Source organism: Pinus tabuliformis, chromosome J (genome assembly GCF_031772625.1).
Source record: "Pinus tabuliformis cultivar Carrire ecotype Pingquan chromosome J, CPIR1, whole genome shotgun sequence".
NCBI lineage: Eukaryota > Viridiplantae > Streptophyta > Pinopsida > Pinales > Pinaceae > Pinus > Pinus tabuliformis.
Window position 1 is genome coordinate 145,581,060 of NC_142295.1, and position 26,401 is coordinate 145,607,460.

Sequence of the window (26,401 nt, forward strand, 5' to 3'; positions counted from 1 at the left end):
CTCATAAGGACTTGTAATCCTAATATATACATATAACAATTTGTTTTTAGATGGAAAATGATACCCTCTTTATTGCCGTGGAAAGCAATAAAACTGAAGTAAAGACATGTTAAAGTTGCGTTGGCAAGATATGAACAGATCTGTTAGGAGGTTTTGAGTATTGGACTGAGTTGATGCTCAAATTGATATACTCAGTGTATATATATCAAAGTGCCATTGCTATCAGAAGTTGAGAGGGATATGCCTGATTTTGGGTATTGCAAAGAAGCATTGATTTAAGGGATCTGCCTTTCTCCTGTTCATATGGTGGTACCAGCATTGTATTGAGCTGAAAATTTTGATATTGGTATTGGTAGATTTATCATATATTGAAAGCATAAAGCAGAGGCTTGGGTGTTTGTGAGGAGAAACAAAAATGCATGCAAAATCAGATTCAGAGGTGACCAGTTTGGTACCTTCATCCCCAACTAGGTCACCTAGAAGACCCCTATACTATGTGCAGAATCCTTCCCAGGATTCTCATGATGGGGAAAATATGTCATTTCAGTGCAACCCTATTCTCAGCCCCATGGGGCCACCCCCTCATTCAAATTCGTCCCTCGGGCGCCATTCTAGGGAGTCATCCACTAGCAGGTTTTCGGGGTCATTAAAGCCTGGCTCCCGAAAAGTGCAGCCACATGATGGACGCCATGGCAAAGGAAATGAGGGCTGGAACCAGTGCAGTGTCATAGAAGAGGAAGGACCGTATGATGAATTTGATGATGAGAAGAGCTGGCCGAGATGGTGTTATGTTTTTCTCTTGATCTTGCGTTTTGCTCTTCTTTTCACAATGTTTGCACTCATTCTGTGGAGTGCCAGCAGGCCCTACAAACCAAAAGTCACTGCGCAAAGTATTATCTTCCATGATTTCTATGTGTCGGAGGGGTCAGATGCAACCATAGTGTCCACCAAGATGATATCCTTAAATGCTACCTTAAAAATGTGCTTCTACAACCCTGCCCCATTCTTTGGGGTTCATGTGACTTCAAAATGGTCAACTCTTGCTGTGGATGTGCCTAATCCACTTGTCTGGACTCCGGTACATCCAACTTTCTTGGTGCAACATTGCTAGAAATGTTTTTTCCAACAGTTTTCAATTCTCTTCCACCAATTTCAGCCAAAATATCATCTGGCAATTTTGATCCATCCTCAGAATACTGTGCTTCTTTATCTGAATCTTGATGAGAAGAACAATCTCTCTATGCATCATTTTGGTAAATTGTGTGGCTCTTTTCATTTATGTCAGTGTCTTCATAAAACTTTGAGGAATTCATCATAGTATTTTCCTAATCATTCAAAGAAGCGATAAATGAGTTTGCCTCTGCTCTGAAAGAAAGCGTAGCATGTGAGGAAAGACTAACATCTGAAGTATCTTGTTCATCCTTTGCAATGGTGCCACTGCCACCATGCTTCACTAAATCACCTGCCCTAGTTTCAGCACTCTTTTCCTTGTCAAAATTCTCATGATCAAGAATATTGTGGCATGCCCCTTCCAAGTTCGCCGAAGATTTTAGATCACTTCCTTTTCTTGTTGGAAGACACAGGAGTCTGCATGTTCAACCAAGTCTATTCCCTTACCTCGGATCCTTAGTCTAGGCATTGCATGCATATTTGTAGCAGCTACTGACATGAGATCATGATTAGTAACCCCGTTTGGACTACTAAGACTACAAGTAATATTTCTCTCAATCTTGCCAAAGATGATATTTTGTCCATCATGTTTCATTGCAAATCTGTTTGTTGAATCCTCGCTTTCAAAAACAAGAAATGCCAAACCCTTGCAAACAGGATCCTTTGTTTTCTTATTTCTAGACACAACAGGGTTTATATGAAGTAGGCCTGGGCATCCTTTAAATGCCGCTTGCAAATCTCTAACAATATTCTTCTTTTTAAGCAGGGTTCCAATACGAACATTCACTCCAGTTGGTACTAGTTCATTTTGTTGTTTCTATTCTTTCTGCTGTATCTTCGGGCTTTCATGTTTAACCTTTTCCACATTGTTCACTGTTCTATTTTTCATTTTATTCACATTAGCTATCTGTATTTTCTGACTCTACTCTATCTCAGCAAGAAGTCTATCCTCAAGTGAGGTATCATATGTTTTGGAATCCCGAAAGCCTGAAGGCTTATTAGTCTTCCATCTTTTCATTTCTGCAAATGGCACATACTCATCATCCTCGTAATCACTGTCGAATGTAACAGCAAGAGCTTCTTCTTTTTTAGTTGTAACAACCATATATGTAGTAGACCTTTGGTAGCGTGCATATGCCCCTGAAGAATCTGTAAAAGGTTGATATCTGGGCCGAAGGTGGCCTCTATGGTAGTTAATCCGCCCTTTGGACCCAATCCATCTTTTGGAAGAAGGGAGAACCCAGAAGGATGCTTCAAACACTGTAATCGACATGCTGCTCCTGAACTATTGAATATTCCTTAGGCTTGTAATCCCCTCCTCATCAGCATGATAATAAATCCCTTGGAAAACTTGATACAGGGGAAGCCATTCCTTCCTCTGTAGGTTCTGGATGATTGAATTTGCATGCAATCCCATATTTGCAAGTACCTCTCGCATGCAAAGCGAGCGCTCTACCATGTAGTGTTGCAGGGCAAGAAGGTGCCTCTCTACGGAGGGGGTACTAGCTTGACTAGCACTGATGCAGTGGGTGGCATTCCTTTAGACTTAACATTTGATATCAAATCCAAGGCTTATGTCTTGGGTAAGCTTGTTAAAACAAAATTCAGGAAGCGTGTTTACTGTAAAATTGATTTGAACTCGGCGACCCTCATGAAATCCAGATCATAAGGCCCAGTTTCCTGTAAATAGTCTGCTTAATTCAAGGTTCAACAAAAGATTCTGGATAATTAGCAAAGATAACAGTGAGAGAAACAAAGTCATCAAACTTGTTAAAAATTCATTTTTCCTAGTGAAGTTGCAAGTTCATCCATTGCTCTGGATGGGAGTTTTGTTCCTTGATTTAGTTGACAAAAATTAAGGTTGAGCATTTGCATTGGTATAAAACAGTTCATCCTCGATTTTGAGCTTTTAACGAAACTTTATGTTTACAACCAGTACTTATGTGACATGTTTTGAATTATAAAATACCCAACCCAGTTTTCGAACTTGTATTCTCCGATTTAGTTTCTAATTCAGAGGAACAAATTAAAGTCAAATTTGGTTAAAAGTTTTCTAGGCTCCTAAATTCTAGCGCATAAATTTATATTTCAAGGCTCTAATACCTTTGCTCTATAGTTGTGCAAACCCAGAATTTCAATAAATCAAATGTCCCATAGTTGGACAATATTTCAAGGTTATATGTCTGAGAGAAAAACAGGAATCCAGAAAAATAATTGGCATTCAATCTCCAAATTGAGGAAACAATTCAACCATTCCAAGGTAACCTCTAAAGCTTTAATTTCAACAGGCCACTCAAATAGATACAAATGGTAACTGGTCTCTAGATCTTTCACCAAATCTTCATTGTTGTCAAGATCCTCAAAATAACATGCAATTAGCCAAAAACTTCTCAACGTGTACACAGCTGCTGTTGCAATTAAAAAAGTTGAAATCGAAATGGTCAGTACTTACATATTTAAGAGAGATTGATATCTGCACAGACAAATCTGAAAAACAAGGGCTGCTAAATAGAGAAAATTCTCGGCTTCCCAAGTGCCCTTTATTATGTGTACTAACCTATAAGATACCTGCAAACTATCATATATAAGTAGTCCAACTCCTCAATTAAAACTATATTTACAAATGTTTGAATATCCAGAGAAACCATGTAACTTATAACTGACATGAATTGTGTCCTAATACCATAGTTGCAGATATTTGAATATCCAGTGCACTTATATAGCTCATAACTTAACATGAATTCACAAAAGACATATCCGTGTCTATTCATGTTCCTAGTACATGATAAAGCATGTTCGGCAACTCAGCTTCAAACATTAAATAACACTTAGGAATGTTGTTCCAAATAAACACTTTGCGCTTTTAAACAACAAGCTCATAAAATAGTTCCAGTGTGAACAATACTTTTTCTTCCATTTACCATTAACTATCACTCCAAAATGCATAACCATCCATATTTAAACTAAACCAATAACAGTTATGACATTTTATTCCGTCCTGTCCAGAAATATCCAGCACAATTTGACCAAGTGAATGCAGTAAGCTTCAATCATTGATTGCTTACCTAGCCATGCCAGTTCATTTCGTTTAGAACAGCTCGAGTAATTACCACGGATACTCCAACATCTATGCAAGCATAATAAAAACCATTTGCACATATCTAATATCATCCTCCAGAGCCAAATAAGTTATAACCCAATACCATCATATCATATTTGGCAGTAAAGCTACAATAAATTTTATAATTCTAGAAATTGCTTTCATTTACTATTCAACATTTCAGCCATGAGCATTTGATCATAGAAGTTCGATAAATTATTCTTTCAAGGGACTTTAAGTGTTTGAAAGCAATTTGAAGAATTCCTTTGATCACCAGGCCTGGCGCCATCTCACATTTAGGTTCTTGTTGATTGATCCATGGACCACAACACATTTTAGAACATCAGCAACCAATAAATGTTGCATGTCCATTTTAGCCATAGATTACCCAACTCAAAATCTAGAAAACAATAAACAAGTAAATGGGGATACATTTTAACTGAAGAGACACCCCTGTAAAGTGAGAATATTAGTTTTATATGCAATAAATTTTCATAATGATAGAAAATGAAAAACGTTAAATTGGAGAAAATGTTGCTCAACAGCTCAAAATTGAGCAAGCAAAGCATCATAACAACATACACGTCAATACTAAAACACCCCAAACTTGCTCTGAAGTTCCTTAAGAGTAAAATAGTTTTTTGGTAGAGCATTGTCTTTAAAAAGGTAAAATAGTTTTTTGAGAGCGCATTTGACAATGCTTTATTCTGCTCTTGTTAAAAGAACATTTTCCAACCATATCATTGCAATCGGATATGACAAAGTATGCACCTTTGTCCCTAATTTCTTGGAGATTTAAGTGAGTATAGCATGATTGAATACCAAGTTAAATAGTAGGAAAAAGTATAAAAATCAGTTGCAAACCTTCCACTTTCCCTATAATAAAATAGTGCTCAACTTTCCCAACCAGCCATGAGAGCAGCTTTCTCAAACTACAGACCATGTCAATTTAGCTAACGTAAAAAGTTTTAGATAAGCTGGGACCATTTGCCCATCTACCTGTCCTTGCCTTCAAGCACAAGGTAGATCCTACTTAGTCTCTGACAACTAGTTTTGCTTCTCGACTGACATTCACGCAATCCAAGCCTGCTATACATGCTTTATTTTGAAGCAAACTTGAGTCTTAGTATCTCAACATAACTTGTCCACGGTCCAATAAACTGTTTGATCTAGTGTGCCTACAATGCTCTCTGCTAGGAATACAGTCCTCAACTCCATCCCAACACAAGTATAGAGAGATAATTCATTGTATCAAGTCTGAATCCCTACATGTCATACGTTGGAGTCAATGTAAACTGTAAATACGACCTCCAATATTTATTAGAAAGTCGGTTTGGCAGCATCTACAGCTTGTCAAGCAATGAAACTAAAAAGATCCAAAATCCTTGCCAAAGCTGCCAATGTCATCTGTTTGGATCCAAACAGCACATTAAAATATGAAATGACTTTTCTACCTCCTTACTTTATGATGTGCCATACTCTCAGGTTAGATACATAGGACAGACTTCAAATCAACAAAAATGGGAGAGGAAAGAATTCCAAACAAAACCTAGTTTTGTCCTCTCAATCTTTGAGCTTATAATGTGAGAGTTCTAACCAATCTAGAATTAATTTTCTAGATAGATCCAGATTGACTAGAAACTATACAATGGAAATCAGGCCAGCAAACCAGCAAGTTACTTTCTCATCATCAGAGCTTTTCACACTCCTGGGGCTGCCTGATGAGCTTTTCACACTCTTGGGGCTGCCTCTTGACTACTTGACTTTATAATATGGTGTCACTATCATTCGGTTATTCATCCACTGATGATGATGCCGTGACACTGGTCTACCATGAAACGGTTTAGAGCCCTGTTTGGGTATGTCTTGCAATTCCATTACTTGAACTGTGAGCTGCTTCTTGGCTGCAAAAAGCATCGCTACACCATTACTTAACAAGTTATTGAACTAAAATCCACTTCATAATTTAACACTATTGCAAGAACAAATTTGAATAAAAGATGCAATGCAACAACAGATGACAAACCATTTTCCACTTGTTGATATCCTTCATGAAGCCTTATCTTGTTGTTTCAAACTTCACCTTAACATCACCTCGATATTTTGATTTCTGCTGTACAAATACAGAAATTCAGGTTTACAAACATGTTGCTATATTACAAAACCTTCAAATAAGCAAAGTAGATTGTCCTGCTACAAGTTCCATCCAACAATAGCTAGCAAGTACAAAAATATTTTGCCTCGTTATATTTTTGGAAAAACGTTGTCCAAAATAGTAATTCTCAAATTGATGAAAATTATTTGTTACATAAGATCCAAAAGGCAAGGCATGTTGCATCAACAGTGAATTATCCACAAATTTATCTTCAATTTATCTTATACATCCTAGTTTGCTTACATTTTGGTGAGACAAGGAGATGGGCTTGGTCTGATTCTTGTTCAAATCTGTCTGTTGCTGTTCATTGTCTTGAAATACTTTACATTCGGGACTTACTGGAGGTCTCCAAGGAACAAAACTGGTAATTATATGACTTGAGCCACTCATCTTATGGCTCTGGCAATCCCTGCTAGCCTGAATTTGTACATTCCCTTTCAATCCCTCCCTCTCTGGTTGTTTCTTGCTTGCCACAAGGGTTGTTGTCCGTTCGCAGGTTACTCTGGTGACCTGATTGCTTTATTTTATGGGGTCTTTCTACTATACATTGTTTTTCATCATCATAATCATCATTCTCAATCTTTTCAGCAACATGAGGATCCACATCAATTTCAGAAAATAGTGGCATTAATGATTATAATTCATAAATAGTAACCAATAAAACAAGTGCCTTGGGCACTGAAAGTTGAAACAACATTATTTTATACATAAAATAAAGCATTTATTATGAAATGCAACAAAAAAAAATATTCTTCTCAATAACAAAAACAGTATAGATCTCTCAAAAGCCCCAGATGAGAACATGCAACAAATATCTTTAGATTCATGTGAGAACACACACACAGCGCTTTAGAAACTCAGCTACTTGCATGGCTAGCGGTGCATCTCAAATGGAATGTGTTGTCTCATTCCCATATCACATGAAATCTCTTCACATGCAAAACTGTTATTCAAAGGATATCTGTTGTCATGAGAATCAACAAAGGGCATACCCTGTCATGAGTGCACAGGTAGGCAATGGCAATGGAAATGTCAATTGCATTGAGACTTGTTCCTGTGCACTTGTGAACATATGAATCATCAAAACAGTATTCTGCTCATATAACTCTATATGGAATGCCCTCGTTACTTTGTATGCAAAGTGTGGGATAATAAATGATGTTCTACAACTGTTGACATCATGCCTAAAAGGGATGAATCCTCATGAAATGCAATAGTTGGGGATGCTCCCATAATGGGCTTGCCAAAGAGGCATTGAAGTTCTTTAGCCAAATGCTATGTGCTGGCTTCAAGCCAAGTAAAATAACCTTCACAGTTGTCCTCTGCGCAATAGAATGAGCCCCAATAGAGTAATATTGAATATCTTAGCCCTAACTTTGGCAGAGACCTCATTAATAGCCAATATTTGAAAGAACTCTACAAACCCTAAAAAGACCTTCAAAGGGAGCATCTGCTATCGTGGCCCAAATGCAATACCAAAAAAAAAAAAAAAAAAATTGCAATAAAGGCTCAGAACAAGAGATCCACATTCATCAAGAAAAGCAACGTGACAGTGAATGGCCTCCCAGAGTAGTGACCTGAAGTTGTCACGAACAATTGTCCAGCAACTCTTCGCAAAGGGGTGCTGCCAATGAATGTGTTTAAATGTCTCCAATCTCATACATTATGGACATTTGTCATCCATTAGACCAGTCTTGTCGATCAGGACTATGGCAATATTTAAATAATATATTAAATCCTAATTTGACCCACCTAATAGGCATAGGATCCTATAGAGACTCAATATAATGATATTATGCCTTTCAAGTATAACAAATCACAATTCATGCTCATATCATTACAAGACATGATACGATATTTTACTTTTAGAAAATAAAACAACACATATCTTGTAATGGCTTCTTCATGTGTTCATTCTGAATTAACAATGATGTGCAAGCAATATGTCAAAGAGTGGGACTTTTATATTCACTGAGGTATTAAAGAAATTATATGCATGAAACTTATACTAGTGCCTTCTAGTGGAATTGATAGTGCACTAATCCGTTGCTTGCCAATATTTTGGTTTTGGTACCACCTTATAGCATATTCGGGTTCAAATGCTATTTTCCATGGTGGACAGTTGAATTTGTTTCAACTCTAATTGTTATCGAGGGGTTGCACAAGGTTGTCACATGAGCATCTGTGATGCCCATTTTGACTTAGATAGCTACCCATACTAAGGCTCTATTTTGCAGTTCCATGTTATTATTTATGAACATTATGTAATATTGATGCATTTGGTTGGACACGTGAAACTACTGATAGATTTGATATTGATGAAGGAAATGGTTGATGTATGGCCTAAATGTATGACTCGCTTAGTGGTGAATTATCTAGTGCGTGACTTATCAGAATTATTTTGTTTCATGCATGGCTCAAGAGGATATGATTTGTTTAAATGAATGACTTAGTGAATTTATGATGAACTGCAAGATTGACACGCAGATATTAGACTTAATAACATGATGATTATATATCTTGTTGTTATATAAATGCATGAATGAGAGCTAACCCGTAGGGGGAAAGAACTATATGATAACCGAGATCTACTCTTCCATTGAGGGAAAGTCGAGACATCTCATAAGGAAGGTATAATGTACATTGTTCTATTACATTTGGTATCTACTTGATATGCACTCATATGACATGAGTAAAATGCAAATGACAGGTGGCAAGACGACCTGACTAGATTATTCGATGATAAGTCCAACCAACTCTGTAGTGTGGTCCATATTAGGGCGTTGACCCTAGTTGTGAGGAGGGGTGGAGGCATTTCCCATTGTGTATCCTCCGAAACCTGGAATCGTGGGAGAGCAGTGGTGGAAACGCTCCCCTAGACATGTGATGATGATTGCTAGTTGCCTGCTGGGGAAGTTAGGTCGATATAGTCGACGCTTCCGCCATGTTGGTTTTATCAGTGGTTAGATTGGTATAGACGATGCCATTGGATATAGCAGCAGAGAACGGATAGAGTGGGAATGGAAGTAGGTCAAGATGGATAGGAGGATATAGATCAGTTAGAGACTCCTGATGGGAAGTAATGTCATTGTCTGACTTATCAAATTTTACTACTATAACTCTCTCTATTTTGTTATGCCTTCGAAATCCTTGTATCTTTTCACTCTAACTTCGAGACAAAGTTTTCTGAAGGAGGGGTGTATGTAATGCCCCACTTAATCTTATCATGCAAATTTTATTAATGTTTACATTACCTAAAAATACTGAGAAATATTGGTGAATACCTTCATTTGGAAAACTATAAATTTATTTACTAATAAAATTCATTATTGCTATTATTCAAATTCCCAACTTGTCTTCTCAGATTGAATCTTGGGTAGGATATGGTCTCCTTCCATTATTCCAAATTTTATATATATTCATCTCACATTCCCCAATGTACTCTCACATTTACTTGGGAGAAGACATGGTCCTCTCCAACTAATTATCAATATATATATTCATCTCACATTCCCAAATGTACTCTCACATTTACTTGGGAGAAAACATGGTCCTCTCCAACTAATTATCAATTTATATATATTCATCTCACATTCCCAAATGTACTCTCACATTTACTTGGGAGAAGACATGGTCCTCTCCCATTAATTACCCAATTTTATATTCATATCACATTTCCAAATGTACTCTCAGATTTACTTGGGAGAAGAGAAGTCAACTGTAAGGATGAAGGAGAAATTAATGACATTAATGAGAGGTGGTTGAGGTGGAGAAGAGAGGAAGGGCATAAAAGGGGAAGGAGGAAGGGAGAAAAGGGGATGTTGGGTCTTGCTTTGGTCTTTGGGGCGGGGGGAGAGGGGGTGGGGCGGGGGGGGGTTGGCTGTGATTTTGGAAACCTAGGGAACCTATGGAGGTTTCTTGGGTTAGTTGAGAGTGATTTTGGAGACCTAGGGAACCTGTGGAGGTTTCTTGGGTTAGTTGAGAGGAGGGAAATATTGTTTATCTTGGTCTTGGACACACACACTACATCTGGTTGGACTTGGGCTCGGAGGGCTAGGGAACTTGCGGAGGTTTCCTAGGCTAGGAATTATTTCCTAGTTGGCTAGGAGGTAAATCCTGTTGGGTTAGTCAAGATGATCGTTTCAGCAGGAGCAGCAGCTCAAGGGCATCTCCACTGGGCCATCGGTACAGGTATTCCTCTATGAATAGATTACTCATGTAATTTATTGAAATGAAATGTTCACTATTAAAGTGGCAGGGATAAGAATGTAAATGAAAACTTATCATTATTTAAATGTCTTGTAAGAAAGTAAATTATTGCCTCTTATTGCATTTAATTCCCAGAGAATATAGATTTGTTAGAAGACCCTAGGATGGGGCCTGACAATAAGAGTCTACGATGCGCATATAATTGTGTTATAATTAATTCCCATGTCACATTATAGTTAGACTCTTAACCTCGAGCTACAATGCATTTCTCTTGCTTAGCCTGCAATGAGACAATGCGACACACAATAAACTGATGTTGTGATACATTTCCACATCGCATCACAATCCCTCTTCCTAGCATAATTTCTTGCCTTGCACCATAGCATAATCCACACCCTCTAACTACACTATCATTTGCATTACACATCAAGTTATTATGCTTTCTAAATTAGTTGTTATAATGAATATTTTTTATCTTTTAGGTACAGTAGATTTGTATTATCTGTGCATACCCTTATCTAAAAATATGGCTCCACCAAAATCTAGACCTGGAAAACAACCCAAAAAGGAAGGATTAGAGGAAAGTCTTGCTGCTTCAGTACCTACATATGTTGACATAGGTACTTTATTTACAAGTCTATTTCCATCAATTGGTAGATCCATCACTTGTTTGCAAGGAGAGAATGCCTCAATGGAGAAGAAGATATCAACGTCTATCAGAATGTTAGAAGATCATGGTTACACAAAGTAGCATCACATCTAAGAATATTTCCATGCTGGGAAACTATTGAATAGATCATCAAATGCATTGACATCAGGGACATGACTATAAGCGATAGTCATGGAAATGACATCGATGGACTCAAGTACCCTCAAATAGCTAAATATTATAAGTTCCCTAACTATCAAGTGGATTTTCTGTGAGTTGGTATTACAAGTTCAATCTAAGCAACAAATAATTTTAAAGAGTTCGTGGAAGGAACCCAACAGATTTAGGGGCAAGGCCGGTGGAATATATAAAACAAATCTACTTAGGAAATCTTATCAACTAGTTCCAACTATGTGCTTTATACTTTATGGAAAGTCCACCACAAATTTATTCAAGGAGAGTTGAATGCCACTTATGTATACTTGCGCCCACGTTGGATTTATATTCAATTGGCATGAAATAATTGCAGTATCCATCTAAGACAAAGTGATAGAAGCCAAAAATCCAGTAGATGCAAACACATCTAGAGTTCTATATGGCTTCATATGTACTTGAATATATATACGCTAGGTATGAGTTCAAAATGATGGGGTGTATGTGGACTCTCGCCCTCGACTTCCATTGCAAGGAGATGTGGGAAAGTCTACAAGTAACATCACACATGATAATAATTGAAGGCTTTGTTTCACCACTATTGCACATTCTATTAGACCATTATTCACCTTATATGTCAGATCACACTAAGAAACATTAAAGGAAGTAGTTGATTGGGCCTCTCCACCAGATTCTACATACATTAGTGTTTTTGGGTCATGCAAACCTCCACACCAACTCCCATTGTTCGTCACTGAAAATATTGAGAATTTTATAGGAGGTTTTGTATTGTACAACCATAGGATTTGGAGGAATGCTAGTGTGGATAAAGAAAACACCATGGCCTACATATCCCTTCTAAGTAGGAATGTACAGAGCAAATAATCTCAAAGAGGCACATGTAGAAGTTGGCGACTTAGAATGTTTCAGATTCAAATAACTTGGTTTCCACAGATATTTCCTAAGGGGCGTGGTTGCAGAACATTTCTCCCAATGCAAATACAAGCAGGTCTACTCATCACAAACCAATAAAGACAAGGAAAAGATCAAGAACTGCTATAATGTTATAGAGGCATTGAAAAACACAAATGGATATGAACCCACAAATGGCTTCGAACCTACAATAGGAGAACCTTCCAAAGGGAAGGACATTGAGGATAAGAAGGATGCCTAGAAAAGAGGAGGAGAAAAGGAGGTAGCTAAAAAGGAAAACGAAAAGAAACTAAAAGAAGACTTGTAGTTAAAGAATAAAAGGGAAAAGAAATAAAAGGCAAAAGTAGAACACAAAGCACGAGAAGAGAGAGAATGGTTACATAATGAAGAAGAAGAAAAGAAGAAGTAAGAGGAAGAGAGGTTTGAATGGGAGAGATTGGAAAAGCAATCCTAAGACGAGGCTAGGATAAAAGAGAAATAAGATAAAGAAGATTAGGATACATGCAATGATGGTCTACCTAACATGGATATTGATTTATCAATCTCAGTTTCAACACCATTAATAGGAGGTCATTGGAAATTAGAGAAATAAGAATCACTATGGGTTATGAAAATCAAGTGATGAACTTAGCAAGCTTCCATTTTGACAAAAACACAACCCATATTGTACAAGAGAGAAGGAGACATCTGGCCGAGGAACCAACTTAGCCTATCTCAATGACCACAGAAACGAACATAATTTCCAATACCCTAGACAATCCATTGGCCATAGCCTCATCAGGAACAACCTTTTCCTCAACAACATAAAATAGCATTGAAAATTTAATGGAAAAGGTTAAACAATGGGACAAGAACCTGAAAAAGGCACATTAAGAGATTGAAAGGCTGCGAAAGAGAATCAAGATTTATTGATCTCAAGTGCCTATGATAAAGAGCATCCGAGTGTAACATTAGAGGAAAATAAATAGTTAGAAGACTTTGTGAAGGAACTATACTGGGAACTCAAGTCACTCCAGAAGATGGATTCCATGCTCATAAGGGTTCAAAATGTAGCCAAAGAAAAAAGAGTGTATATAAAGGATGCCTTAGTAGCCATCGATATAATGCATGAGTGGAGTACAAACCATCCATATTCAACAAATATTTTGCTAAGGAAAGATGAACTAGGTAGGGAAAAAGATAAAGAGGATATCAGACTTGCCATCAGAGCCCAAGAAAATCCTAAAAAAGATGTGATGAGAGATATGGGCACTTATCATCAAGACCACACCATAATTTAGAGGTTAATAAAGGCTCACAAATTAGTCTCCATTGGACAAAGATGAGAGGTGAGGCATGAACAAGAAATTGAACATGAAATACAAGATATGATGCATGCACAACAACTATCTATCATAGAGAAGACAAAGCCCACAAAATAAGCACGAGAATAGAACTTGGTGGAACCCACAAGGATACACACAATGCTTACTTCATTATTCCACAAAATTCATGTTGATTTGAAGACAATGATTTTGAATACATGCAAGCATGAAGTCATCAATGAGGGGATAATTTAAAGAAAGGTTTTATCTATTGCATCATAATACAAGGCTTAGTAAATCCATGTGACCCAAGGGTTACAAATTCAAGTGAAAGCCTTGTCAATTTTGGAGTTGAGCTCATGATATGTGTTTATTTTACTTATTTTGAAATTTGATGTGATTATGTAACTAAATAAAAATTAGGAAATAAAGTAAATTAAAAATTAGACATGAGGGTAGGTGAAGAGTCATCGAAGGTGAAAAGTCACCTTACCTTGTATAAATATAACCCTCTTGTAAAGAGAAATGACTTTTGTCTTTTAGACTCATGGAGCATTCTTGAAGGGGAAAAGTATCTAATTACCTTGAGGATTAAGTTTCAGCTTTATGCATTCACACTATTGGGTTTCTTGAAGATACTTTGTGGCCTAGCATTGAATTTCTTAGTGCTAATACTCAGAAGCTTGAAGGGCCATGAAAAAAAAATTCTATAATGTTTTATCAAATGTTGTAAGACCATTCTTTATTTATATTTGGTAGTATATGATTGTTGCGCATGTGTTGCAGGATATGAATTGTTTTGTTAACTGAAAACATTTATCTCTCTAGGAATTTCTCACTGATTTTACATGCGTTAATGTTGGTTGTTAATTGAAAACTATTTTACAATTAGTAGCTAGTATGCTTTAGTGTTCATGTATCTTAATTAAAGACTACTATCACTCTTTCTTTAAGGTTCATGCTTATTTACAAATTTGATGTAACATTCCTTGTATAAATTCACTTAGGTAATTTCAATAAAGTTGATTTCACTTGCATTCCATCAAGGGCTTTATTTGGGTTTCCCTTTCATATCTCATTTGTCCAAAATATAACTTTTGCAAAGAATAATATGGCATCCATGCCAACAATTCAGATGGGACTCTCATCCCAAATGGTGTGAAGTCTAATTGGGGCATCATATTGGAGATACCCCTTAAGATTGTAAGTGAAGCATTTAGCCCCGTAAACAATATTTTTGGCACTAAAAGGAGGGCCATTATATGGCTGGTAGGTTTCCTAATTCACATCACTTCAAAGCTTCTAATAAAGATAACAATCATCATGTTACATTTCAAGTAAACCCTAAGCATATTCAAGGTTCTAACCCTAAATAGTTTTCTCATACAAAGAACATTTAAAATTTATACGCAATCTCAAAAAAAAAACTTGAGATCTCATACATTGTTTACCTGTGCTTACGTAGAGTAAATCATGAGACTCGATATTGTCGGTTTTTTACCTCATGATGTGTTTTCAGAAGACCAAAAAAGTCAGACGATGTATTAGTTAACTCATTGATGATTTGGTTGACTTGTCTCTTGTAGATTTGGTAGAATCTATTAAATGACCTCATTTATTTTATCCCCTTGATGAGAAAGATGAAGGGTCACAAGGTGGTAAAAACCCTGACAGTGAAGGAGAACACAATAGTTCATATAGTGAATAACATCTAGATAACACGATGACAAAAAATCAACTCGCATGGATGGCTCAAGGGGGTTTGAATCTTCAAGGTATTCTAAATGATTTGTCTTGACATCCTGAAAAACTTCTTTTGAAGTTTGATCCAGATAAATATACCACTCTGTAAGACTACATTCAAGTTTTTTACTTGGCCTTAATATTATTAAATTTTCAACATGAAGATGTGGCATGTAGATTGTTTCCTTTTACTTTTGAGAATAAAGCTTCCACTTGGTATTATAATCTTCCTACACTCCAAATTTCTAATTGGGATTAGTTCCAAAGGGAGTTTATGAGGAAGTTTGGAGCGGAAAAAATGCCTGCTACACTATTGAAAGAGTTAGTTTCCTTGAAAATGGATAAAAAATAAAATGTTAAGGATTTTAATCAACGCTTCACTACAATATTAAACAAATTTCCTACCAACACTAATATTCATGATGCAGTAACTATAAAATATTATACATCAACCCTTCATTCTTATATAACATTTTTTGTTAAAAGGGAAAATAAGGCTACATTGGAAGAGAACTTTACTAAAGCATTTGAAGTTGAAAAGGAAATTATCTTTGTTGGTGTTCATCATACTCAGGAAGAATAAAAAGTTACTTGAAGAAGCCTCAATCAAACATAAACTTACTCGTTGAGAAGGAGACCAACGCTTTAGAAAGTGTTGTCAAGATGGTTAAGAAGCTCACTAATGAGATGGTAGAATTGAAGAAAAGTGCCAAAGAGAGTTCATAAAGTAATCGATATTTTAAATCCTTTTACAAACATAACAATAATCCTCTATCCAAATCTGATCAAAGTTAAAATTTCAACTTCAATATCAAAGAGTTTGGAATGGAAAATTTCTACACATATCATCAAGCTAGTCATTCAGAGAAGACATGTCCCCAATGGATTAATTTATGAATCTTGTAATCAATCAACTACTAGAGCAACAATCCATTAAAGATCAATGAGAACAATCATTAGAAGAAGAATCCCCTCCAACCGATGATGATTCCATTGTGGGGTCAACGATGTTGTTATGGGATGTGTGGTTGATATAGAATCATAGACGGTAGGAGAAGTTTCATTTGGAGAGACTCAATTGGATAAAGCTTCTAAGTATCACAAGTTGCAGATTAAAGGACTGGTGGTAGACCCTAGTCCTCAAGAAACAAGAAAAGCATTTCTTAGGAAAATAATTCCTTTGCGAATAAGCATTAAAAATTGAACTCCTCAAACCAAGGGTCCTCAACCAAACAAGAACACAATGGGGAATATTAAAGAAAACTCAAAAACACTCAAGTCAACTGTTAAGTGCACTCAAACTCCACCTTCAACCAATGCAACTAAAGACAAAACTAAAGGTAATATAATGAAGTATAATGCAATTAGTGATATGAAGAAAATGAGAGTGAGTGTCACTCTATGATGATTCATGCAATCTTCCACAACAAAGAGAGTTGTTCGTTAGGACATTCAAGTCACTTGCTACATATAGTAAGTGCACTTCCACATCGACCAATTCCAGTAATTTAGTATCGATTGCCCAAGAAAGGGACACATACACTTATAAGTTTGTAATTAATGTTTCAAGTATCAAAGAATACTCAAGATCTCAAAGACCACCTTTCTTTATTACTTTTGATATTTTCAATAGTAATGTGCATAACTATTTATTAGACTTTGGTGCCTTAACAAACTATTGGAAATTGTAACTAGGTTTGGTTTTCATAATGACCTATGAAATCATGACATTACATATTTTTTATACGTAGAAAAAAAGAGAAATAAAAAGAAAATTTTATTTTATTTAAAGCATGGGTTTCATGCTCTAGTTTAGGTCAAAAGCATGTTCTTTGTGCTTCTAGGTCTTTCCAAGTCTTTCTTGGTCAAATAAGAATTTATGTCATGTATTAGAGTCCCATTTGGACTCATTGTAACAAAAGAAAATATTTATTTTGAGTAAAATAAATCCATTTCATCCTCCAAGACCAAGTGAGCCAAATCAAGATGAAGTCAGCGTAAGGAGGGCTATTTGACCCCTCAAGAAGTCTATAAATAAGAGGAGATCAACTCATTTGGAGCACCATCTCATTGAAATTTCGATCTACAATAGAGAAGGAGGAAAAGAGCTGGAGGGATGAAGAAAAGAATAATAATTCAAATTTTCTTTGGTTTATATCTTTCTTTGTCCACACGTGTGAATTTTCTAGGGTTTCTGTGAAGCTGCGAAGTTGTAGGAGGCTAAAATTGCAAGGCCAAAATTTTTAAGTGTAGCTACAGGGCCAAAATTCTAGAGTGAAGTTGCAGGAGGTCGAAGTTGTGAAGCCACTTTGAAGAGATATTCCTAGTGGGCTGACTTGGTCCTTGGGAGGATTCTCATCTTTGGCCTTTGGGTCTTGGAAATATAATTTTGAATAGATTCTAAAATAAGAGAAGTATTATTTCTGGGTATCCCCTTAGAGGGGATTTTCCCTAGATTGCAGCCTATATCTTGTGCACTTTTTCTCTTTGTGATCTTCATTGTTTTTGGTAATTGCTTGATGAACAAGAAATAAAAGTAATAAAAGGTCATATAACATCACAAGTAATTATCAAGTAAGGAAACTCAAAACATAATATACAAGATTCTTGATTTTCCAACATGGTATTAGAGCTAAGGTGCAAGAAGAAGATTGAATATTCCATCTTAGTTGGAACTCTCTTAATGGCAGGAGTTATGAATAAGGGTTTCAAGTTTCTTGGGAACCTCACAGTTGTGATTGTAAAAGAAATCATCTTGAAGATCATCTCCAAGCTAGAAAAAGAAGTGATGGATGGAAGCTTATTCTCCACTCTCTCTGGAACTTTCAAGAATGTTAATGCATGTGTTATTGACAATGGCACCTCCAGACATATGACAGGTGAATGCAGTCAACTCCAGACTCTCTCAAAAGGAACCTCTTCTCATTCAGTCGAAATTGGAGACAAGAATATATTTCTAGTGAATGGAATTGGATCTACACTATTAGAACTAGAAACTGGTGGGAGCATTCATCTCAATAATATTCTATATGTTCGAGGTTTGAATAAAAATATACTTTCTATTTCTTGTCTAGAAGATAAAGGTGATAGAATTTCTTTTGTTGATGGAAAGGTTTTGGTTTGGGGAAAGGACTCTAGTATTGATAATGCAAGGATAATTGAGATTTATGAGGGAATGTTGTATATATTACTTACTCCTCTCCCTCAAGCCCTAGTTGATGTGAGCCTTTTTGAACTATGGAGTAGAAGGTATGGACACCTTCACTACAAATTTTTTCCATCTCTAAATCAAATGGTCAATGGAATCCCCAAATTGAAGGAAGAATATGAAAGGAATTTGCAAGGGATGTGCTCTAGGAAATAACGTAAATAAACCCTTTGCAAGAAGTGATATAAGATCAAATGTAGTTTTAAATCTCATACACTCTAATGTGTGTGTAACTATGGTAGTAAAGTCTTTTGTAGGTCATCAATAATATTTGACACTCATCGATGTTTTCTCAAGAAAGACATGGTTATATCTCCTCAAGAACAAGGATGAGGTATTCAAGAAGTTTCAAGAATTAAAAAATGAAGTAGAAAATCTGATAGAAAGGAAGATCAAGACCCTAAGGTTGGAAAATGGTGGATAATATACCTCCAAAGAGATCATAACATTTTGCAAGGAAGCAGGGATTAACAGGGAGCTTATTGTTCCTTATAATCCTGAACAAAATGGTTTGGCCAAAAGGAAGAACAAAAAAATTGAAGAATGTGTCAGGGCCATGCTACATGATCAAGACCTACCTCAATTCTTATGGGGAGAATCATGTGTAACAATTGTTTACTTGTAGAATGAAAGTCCCCATAATATTCTCAACAACGTGTCTCTAGAAGAAGCATTTATGGGAAGAAGCCTAGTGTGGATCATCTTCGAATATTTGGATGTCCTTTTTATATACACATTCTAAAGGACAAGAGGAAGAAGTTGGATCCTACCAGTATCAAAGGCATCTTTGTTGGGTATAGTGCTTCATCAAAGGCATGTGGAATCTACATTAAAGAGGATCATCATGTTGAAGTAAGTAGGGACATGATATTTGATGAAAATGTGGCTTACAAGATATCCAAGGATATTCTAGTCGATTATGATGAAGAAGAGATTCCTATCTTTGAGGATATCTGGAAAGACAATGATGGTCAAGATCCTACATCATTTCAAGAAAATTTTGAAGGTCTTATTGAGCTTGTGCACAAAATGATTGTTCCTAAAAATTGAAAGAGGCCTAGTTGGTTGAGATCTACTCTACAAGAAGCAGAAGGACACACAACAAAGGGGGCCTTTAGAGAAACTAAAAGACCTAAGAAGTATTTTGGTTATGCAGCTTATATGACTATTCTCATAGAATTTGAACCTTCCTCCTATGAATATGCAGCTAAACATCAAGAGTGGAGGAATGCAATGAAGGAAGAATACCTGTAAATTATGAAGAATGATGGCTAGGAAATTGTTCCTAAACCAATTGGAAAATCTATAGTCACTTTTAAATGCATATATAAGATGAAGCATGTTGTGGCTAGGAGAATTTATAAGTACATAGCCATATTTGTAACTAGAGGCTTCTCACAAAAAGAAGGTATCGATTATGAAGAAACCTTTTCTCCTACAACTAGATATACAACAATTAGATTGCTCGTTGGTTGATACTATGGGATGGAACATCCATCAAATGGATGTTAAAACTTCTTTTATGAATGGGACCATTGATGAAGAGGTCCACATTGAACAACCTCAAGGATTTGAAGTAAATTATAGGGAGACACATGTCTGCATATTGAAGAAGGCTCTATATGGCTTAAAACAAACACTTAGAGCATGGTATGCTAGGATGGATGCATACCTATTGAGACTTGGATTTTCCAAGAGTACTGCAGAACCTAGCCTCTATATCAAAGTGGTCAAGGATGAACCATTTACTAGCACTCTACATTTCCTCCAAGTTGAGGAGAGGAACCCAAAGGTAACCACAAACAACTTTGAAACTGGAATCTAGTCCTTCCAGCTTCAGAGAAGGCTCTCTCAGTCCAAATATTTAGCTAATTAGGTCTTAGGCTATGTATTAAGGTTAGAGGTATAGGTTTAGAAATTTGCTGGTAGAGAGGAAGGAAAATCCATTTGGCGTACGGTCATATAAAGTCTATTAATTTTCCAGTGAGAGGATGAAGAGATGAGGGATCTTTTGATAGGGACGAGGTAGGCAATCCTTCTGTTGTTTTCAATTAAATTCATTGTAGAAGGCTAAGCAAAGGAATGGCAGAATAATAACATCTAAAGCATATGACTAAGGATTAATTCTAAATGTCATTATGGAGGAAAAACATTAAATGTCTAGTAAGTTATGACATAGCACTTTAACAATGAATTCTAAAAAAATCCTTGCTTTACTAAACAAGAAGATTTAACATTCAAGAATGATGATAAAAAGAGAGAAAAATTACAACACAAGATAGCACATCACCATTAGAAACCGATGCATGAATCCCTGTAAAAGTAGACCTCAATCTTTCTTCATTCACTGAAAAAACGTTTTTATGAAAGACTAAAATGCACAATGTTTTTCTCTCAAGACCATGACCAACCAGCCCTTTGCACACTAAAATTAATTAAATATATATACTTATCTCACCCCTGGAAAAGGAAGTCGAAATCCATCCTTTTCCCAAAGATATGAAGAGGTTACAATGCTTTAGGAATAAAATATTTCAAAAAGCTACCTATATCCTACTATTTGGGTTTGGTTTTTTACTAACCAAAAATATACTAAATAAAGAGAAAATAATGGGATTTGGTAGAAAAATATTCAAACTTCATCATCCAAATTAATTTGGATTTAATAATGCCAAGTTGGAGGCCCACCAAGTCGAATTTAAAAAAAAACTCTAGAACTCTGTCAACAATGGTTTGGTGAAATTGTGAAAAATGAGTCTCAAAGTGACACCTATAATTCCCAAAATATAACACTTTTGTAAAATATGAGAGAGGTTGTTGTATAAGATTTTGTTATTAAGAGCAACCTCTCTCAGTTTTCAAAATTTTTTCTCCATATCCTTGGAATCCACACCCAAAAATCATGACTAAAACAAGAAATGACGAAAGCTAAAAAATAGGCTATAAAGATTCATTTGAATATTCCAATATATGACACCTATTACAAAACTGAAGGAGGTTTTTGTTATTCAGCTTGTGTTTGACACAAACGCATTTCTTTTTTACATGTTCATCTCAATTTGGTCAAAAACCTATTTTGAGGTTAACTTCTAAAACAATAAAAAACGCAGTAAATCCCCTGCAGCCAAAAGGCAACAAGTTCATCCTTTGCATACTTCCAACCATATCCCATACTTCTGAATGTGTCAAATAGGTGGAAGACAACCCCTAGATCATCAAATACCCATTAGAAAACATTTTTCCAAATTTCAAACCCCCCTTATTGAAAATCACCACCTACAACAAAAGTGCAACAACAAAGCGCAACGAATTTCATTTGCATGGGTTTGACCAAGTGTTGAAATATCTGGCCGAGAAAAATAGGTGGTAGATGATTTTTAAAAAAACATGATCCCTATTTTAAACTCCACTTATAAGTGAAAAATCATTGATTTTCTTCATATCTTATATTCTTTGACAGTGGCATAGTAGAAAAGCACAACGATGAAGGAATATATGTGAAACTGACTAGCTGAGTGCCCTCTTGAACATTTTGAAATGAATTTTGAGGTATTAAAGACAAAATGAACAAGAAAAACAAGATTCTATACCAAGGTTCAAGAAACCATAACAATTGTGAAACGTGACACAGAGGAGAAGTGCAACAACAACTTGTGGTGATAATTATATGATGAAGCATTTGATGTGGCTTTGCAACTGACTTGAAAAGACACTGCTTATTTGTCCCAATGATGAGAAAACAAAGACCTGCTACTATCTTCACTCATTATTTGGATAACACATTACCCTATACTTATTAAAACTAGACCTTTTAAGACTTCAACAACTTGATTTTTATTTACCAATAAAGCTTTAGTATATCCTATTGACACTAAGACTTGATCTCAATGAGATCATAGAAGCACTTTACAGATTGACTAAAATAATAAAAAAGTTTAAGATTGGCTTTGACTACAATAACATAGGAAACTAACATTGGCTCCAATGGGGATGGCATCCTCCCTATGGTGCCAAAGAACACCATAGACTAGTATACTGATCCATTGGGTTGCTCCCAATCCCGCAACATGTTCCTGCTCTGCAAGCCTGAGAACCAAAGTTGAAATCCAAGCTGAATTGTACACTAGAACTTTACATGCTGCAAACTGAAATTTGAAACTACTGAAAAACATGCTCAAAGTACTGAGCTTATTGACACGCCATTCCCTACTCTAACTTATTGAAGAACTATTGAAATCAAGTGATACAAAAATGCCAATGAATCCAATCAAGTAGTTGTTCAGATAGTATGACTTTTTTACCATGCTTGAACATACTCAAAACCAAACAATATAAGAGAAAAAGCAATTTATAATACATTTGATCCTCACAGTGGAACTATAACTCAAAATTGATGCTAAAAATTTCTTCCATATAGATGGTTATATGATCATAAAAGGCATGGATGCCATAGTTTGATTGTTGATCCTTATGGAAATCTACAATTTGGACAGTTCATATGTGCTCTCTCTTCTAACATATGGTTTCAACTGAGTCATCAAACTCATTCCCAAAAACAAAACATTCTTCAATCTCGATATCAAAGGGTAGCACCACCTCCTTTCATTTTGGATGAATAAGGTTTTTAAAGGACTTAATTTGATCTTGGAAATTATGGGACTGTATTTGGGCCTCTAAAACCTCAATATCTTTCACAAGATTTCCAACAAATTTTTTTAAAATTTGATCTTAGCTTCTGAGATGCATTTGCATGACTTTAAATAAATAGACAAAAACCTTGAAAAAGCTTCATCAATTTGATCATCATCAAAATTTTCCTAGTATTCCTTAAAACCTTCAATAGAAACAAGAATTTTAACATACCCTGTAATCTCGATTGACTAGGCAAATGGATCTGAAATTATGCTATGAATTCCTTGGATAGTGGAGTCGCCATATATGTTCTAAATTCTAGACTATTTGGCAATGCAGTTTCCCAATGAATAATGCACAACCTTCATGTGTCTGATCTATTTTCACCATAAGTAATCAGATCTCAAACTTGATTTTTCTTTCCCGGGGAAGATGGAACCTTTCGCTCCCCGACAACAGTGCCATTGTGTTAGCACTCTGTAATTCCTCTAGGCTTAGGAGAGGAACCCAATGGTAACCACAAACCACTTTCAAACTGGAATGTAGCCCTTCCATCTTCAGAGAGGGCTCTCTTTGTCCAAATATTTAGTCACTTAGGTCTTAGGCTAGGTATTAAGATCAAAGGTATAGGTTTAACAATTCGTTAGTAGGGAGGAAAGAAAATCCATTTGGCATACGATCATATAAATTTGATTTTTCTAGTGAGAGGATGAAGAGATGAGGGCTATATTGACAAGGGCAAGGTAGCTAGCCCTTATGGTGTTTTCAATTAAATTAATTGTAGAAGGGTGAGCAGAGGAATTAATAACATCTAAAGTATCTGACTGAGGATGAATTCTAAATGTCATTATGGAAGGAAAACATTAAATTTCCAGTAATTTATGATAGAGCACCTTAACAGTGAATTCTGAAACAAATCATTGCTTTACTAAACATGAGGATTTAACATTCAAGAATGATGATAACAAGAGAGAAAACTTACAACAAAAGAGAGAACATCACCATTATAAACTAGCACATGAATCCCTATAAAAGAAAACCTCAGTCTTTCTTCATTCACTGAAAAACTCTTTTATGAAAGAGTACAATGCATAATTATTTTCTCTCAAAACCCCGACCAACCAACCCTTTGCACACTAAAATTCATTAAATACATACAACTATCTCATCCCTGTACTAAGGAAGTCTAAATCCATCATTTTCCCAAAGATAGGAAGAGGTTACAATGCTTTAGGAATAAAATATTTGGAAAATCTGCCCATATCCTACTATCTAGGGTGTTAGAGCCTAGATTTGCCTTAGGATGAAAAGGCAAGGTTCTAGGTCCAACATCAAACCACGCTCAACCTCGTAGCTAGCCCTACGAGGATAGGAGAGGGCTCTCCCCGGGTCAATCTCAGCGAAAAGTGTTTCAATGGGGTTTGAGATGACTTAAAATGGGAACTGATTTTAGGCTAGTAAATAAATATGAAAGAGGTAATTTATTGAATGACTGAATTTTCTGGGCTGTATGGGACAAAGGACAGCATGAGCTGGGAAATTAAATCAAAGACACAGAGTATTTCGTGAGGCAATATAGGCAGGAGGTTTAGCAATCAAATTTAAATAATATGGAGTGGAAAGACTGTTGAGAGGTTGAAAAGGGCATAATAAATGAATCATTTTCAAACAGAAGAAGAGACACAAAGCGTGAATGCCTTCCCAAGGTAGAGCAGTAAACTGGGTTCTACCTTTCTAACTTAAAAGCATTCAACTGGAAATGATTATGAATGAACTGTAAAACATAACAAGATACATATGAAACAGAAAGAAGAAACATATGCCAAACTCATACCACATGAATCTCATGAATCAGAGCTACATCATTTCATTAATTTCCTTGCCAAACTGTACAGTAAAGCGCTGAGTTTTTCTTCCACACCTTTCCCAGAACTCAGACCCTTTACAAAATATTTTCAATACAATAAATAAACCTAGAGGTGGGAAAACAGATCGATGAAAATAGGGAGTTGTTTCAACTAAAACAACAAAAATAGAAAAAGAGTCATTCATATGTTCTAAAGACAGAACAAGGTTCCACTTGAATTTCTCTGATTGACCAATTAAAAGGCAAAAACTATAGCGTGGATCCCATGAAATCGTGACTGAGGACAAAATAAGCAATCTGTTCCTATCTCTCTGTTGTGGTAGATATTTTCGCTTTAAATTTAGACTTCAGTCTTTGACTTTTTATTTTACATTTTCCGTTTGAATAAAAGTTAACTTTTAATAAAAATAGTTTTGAATTTTGCCTTTGATGACGGGAAAAATGAACAATCCCAGCTGCAATTTTGCTAAACTCAACAATACCTCCTTCAATACTAGCGAACACATATCTATTTGTTTAAAATACTTTTTCTTTGTAATAATGACAAGCCAGTCATGCAATAACAATCTACCCTCTTTCACACCTTGCTCCAAGGAAGCTGAAATTACCTTATGAACCAGGTTAGAAAGTATAACTTCTGTATCAGCACTGTCATACAGTTCATTGATATTTCTCGCTACCCCATACTGCAGTGTGCGTATTCTCAACCTCTGTTTAAGTGAATACTTTGGCCTATCTTGACAATTTCTTCAGGCGGTACAATGATTGTATATTGAAATGCAAATTGAAAAACAGGGGGAGCATCTGAGTTCCTACTAAAGCCATTGTTGTTCTCGAACTTAAAATCATAGGCATAAGTGGCATACGTATCACAACAGATGATATGTTGCACATTCTCATACTGTGGATCTAGAAAAAGCGACCATGTGAACGACCAGGTCTGAATTCGGGTGATGTTCTGAGCCTCAATACACAAGCAAAAGCATATGGGCGACTCAACATTCAATATAAATCCTAGGAAAGTGTTGAATCATCAACGCTTTGATAGCAATCAAAAATGTCAACAAACTGTGTAAAATACTTGGTGACCTGAGCGCCCACAGGCCACATGAGTTGAATTGCGACAAGAATGCCAACATTTCATGTCTTGAATGTATTTTGAGCAGCTTTACAGTTAATGCAAAGACATCTTAGAAAGGTAGCTTTAAACAGACGTCGTCATCCTTCATATACTTCACCTGTACAGCTGCAGTTCCATCCACGGTCCAAGTGGCAATT

The 26,401-nt window shown here is 36.0% G+C and overlaps 1 pseudogene; it reads left to right on the top strand.

Moving 5' to 3' along the window:
• Window positions 1-415: 415 nt before the first annotated feature.
• On the top strand, window positions 416-2,839 carry LOC149226053 (uncharacterized; annotated as a pseudogene).
• The last annotated feature ends 23,562 nt before the right edge of the window (window positions 2,840-26,401 follow it).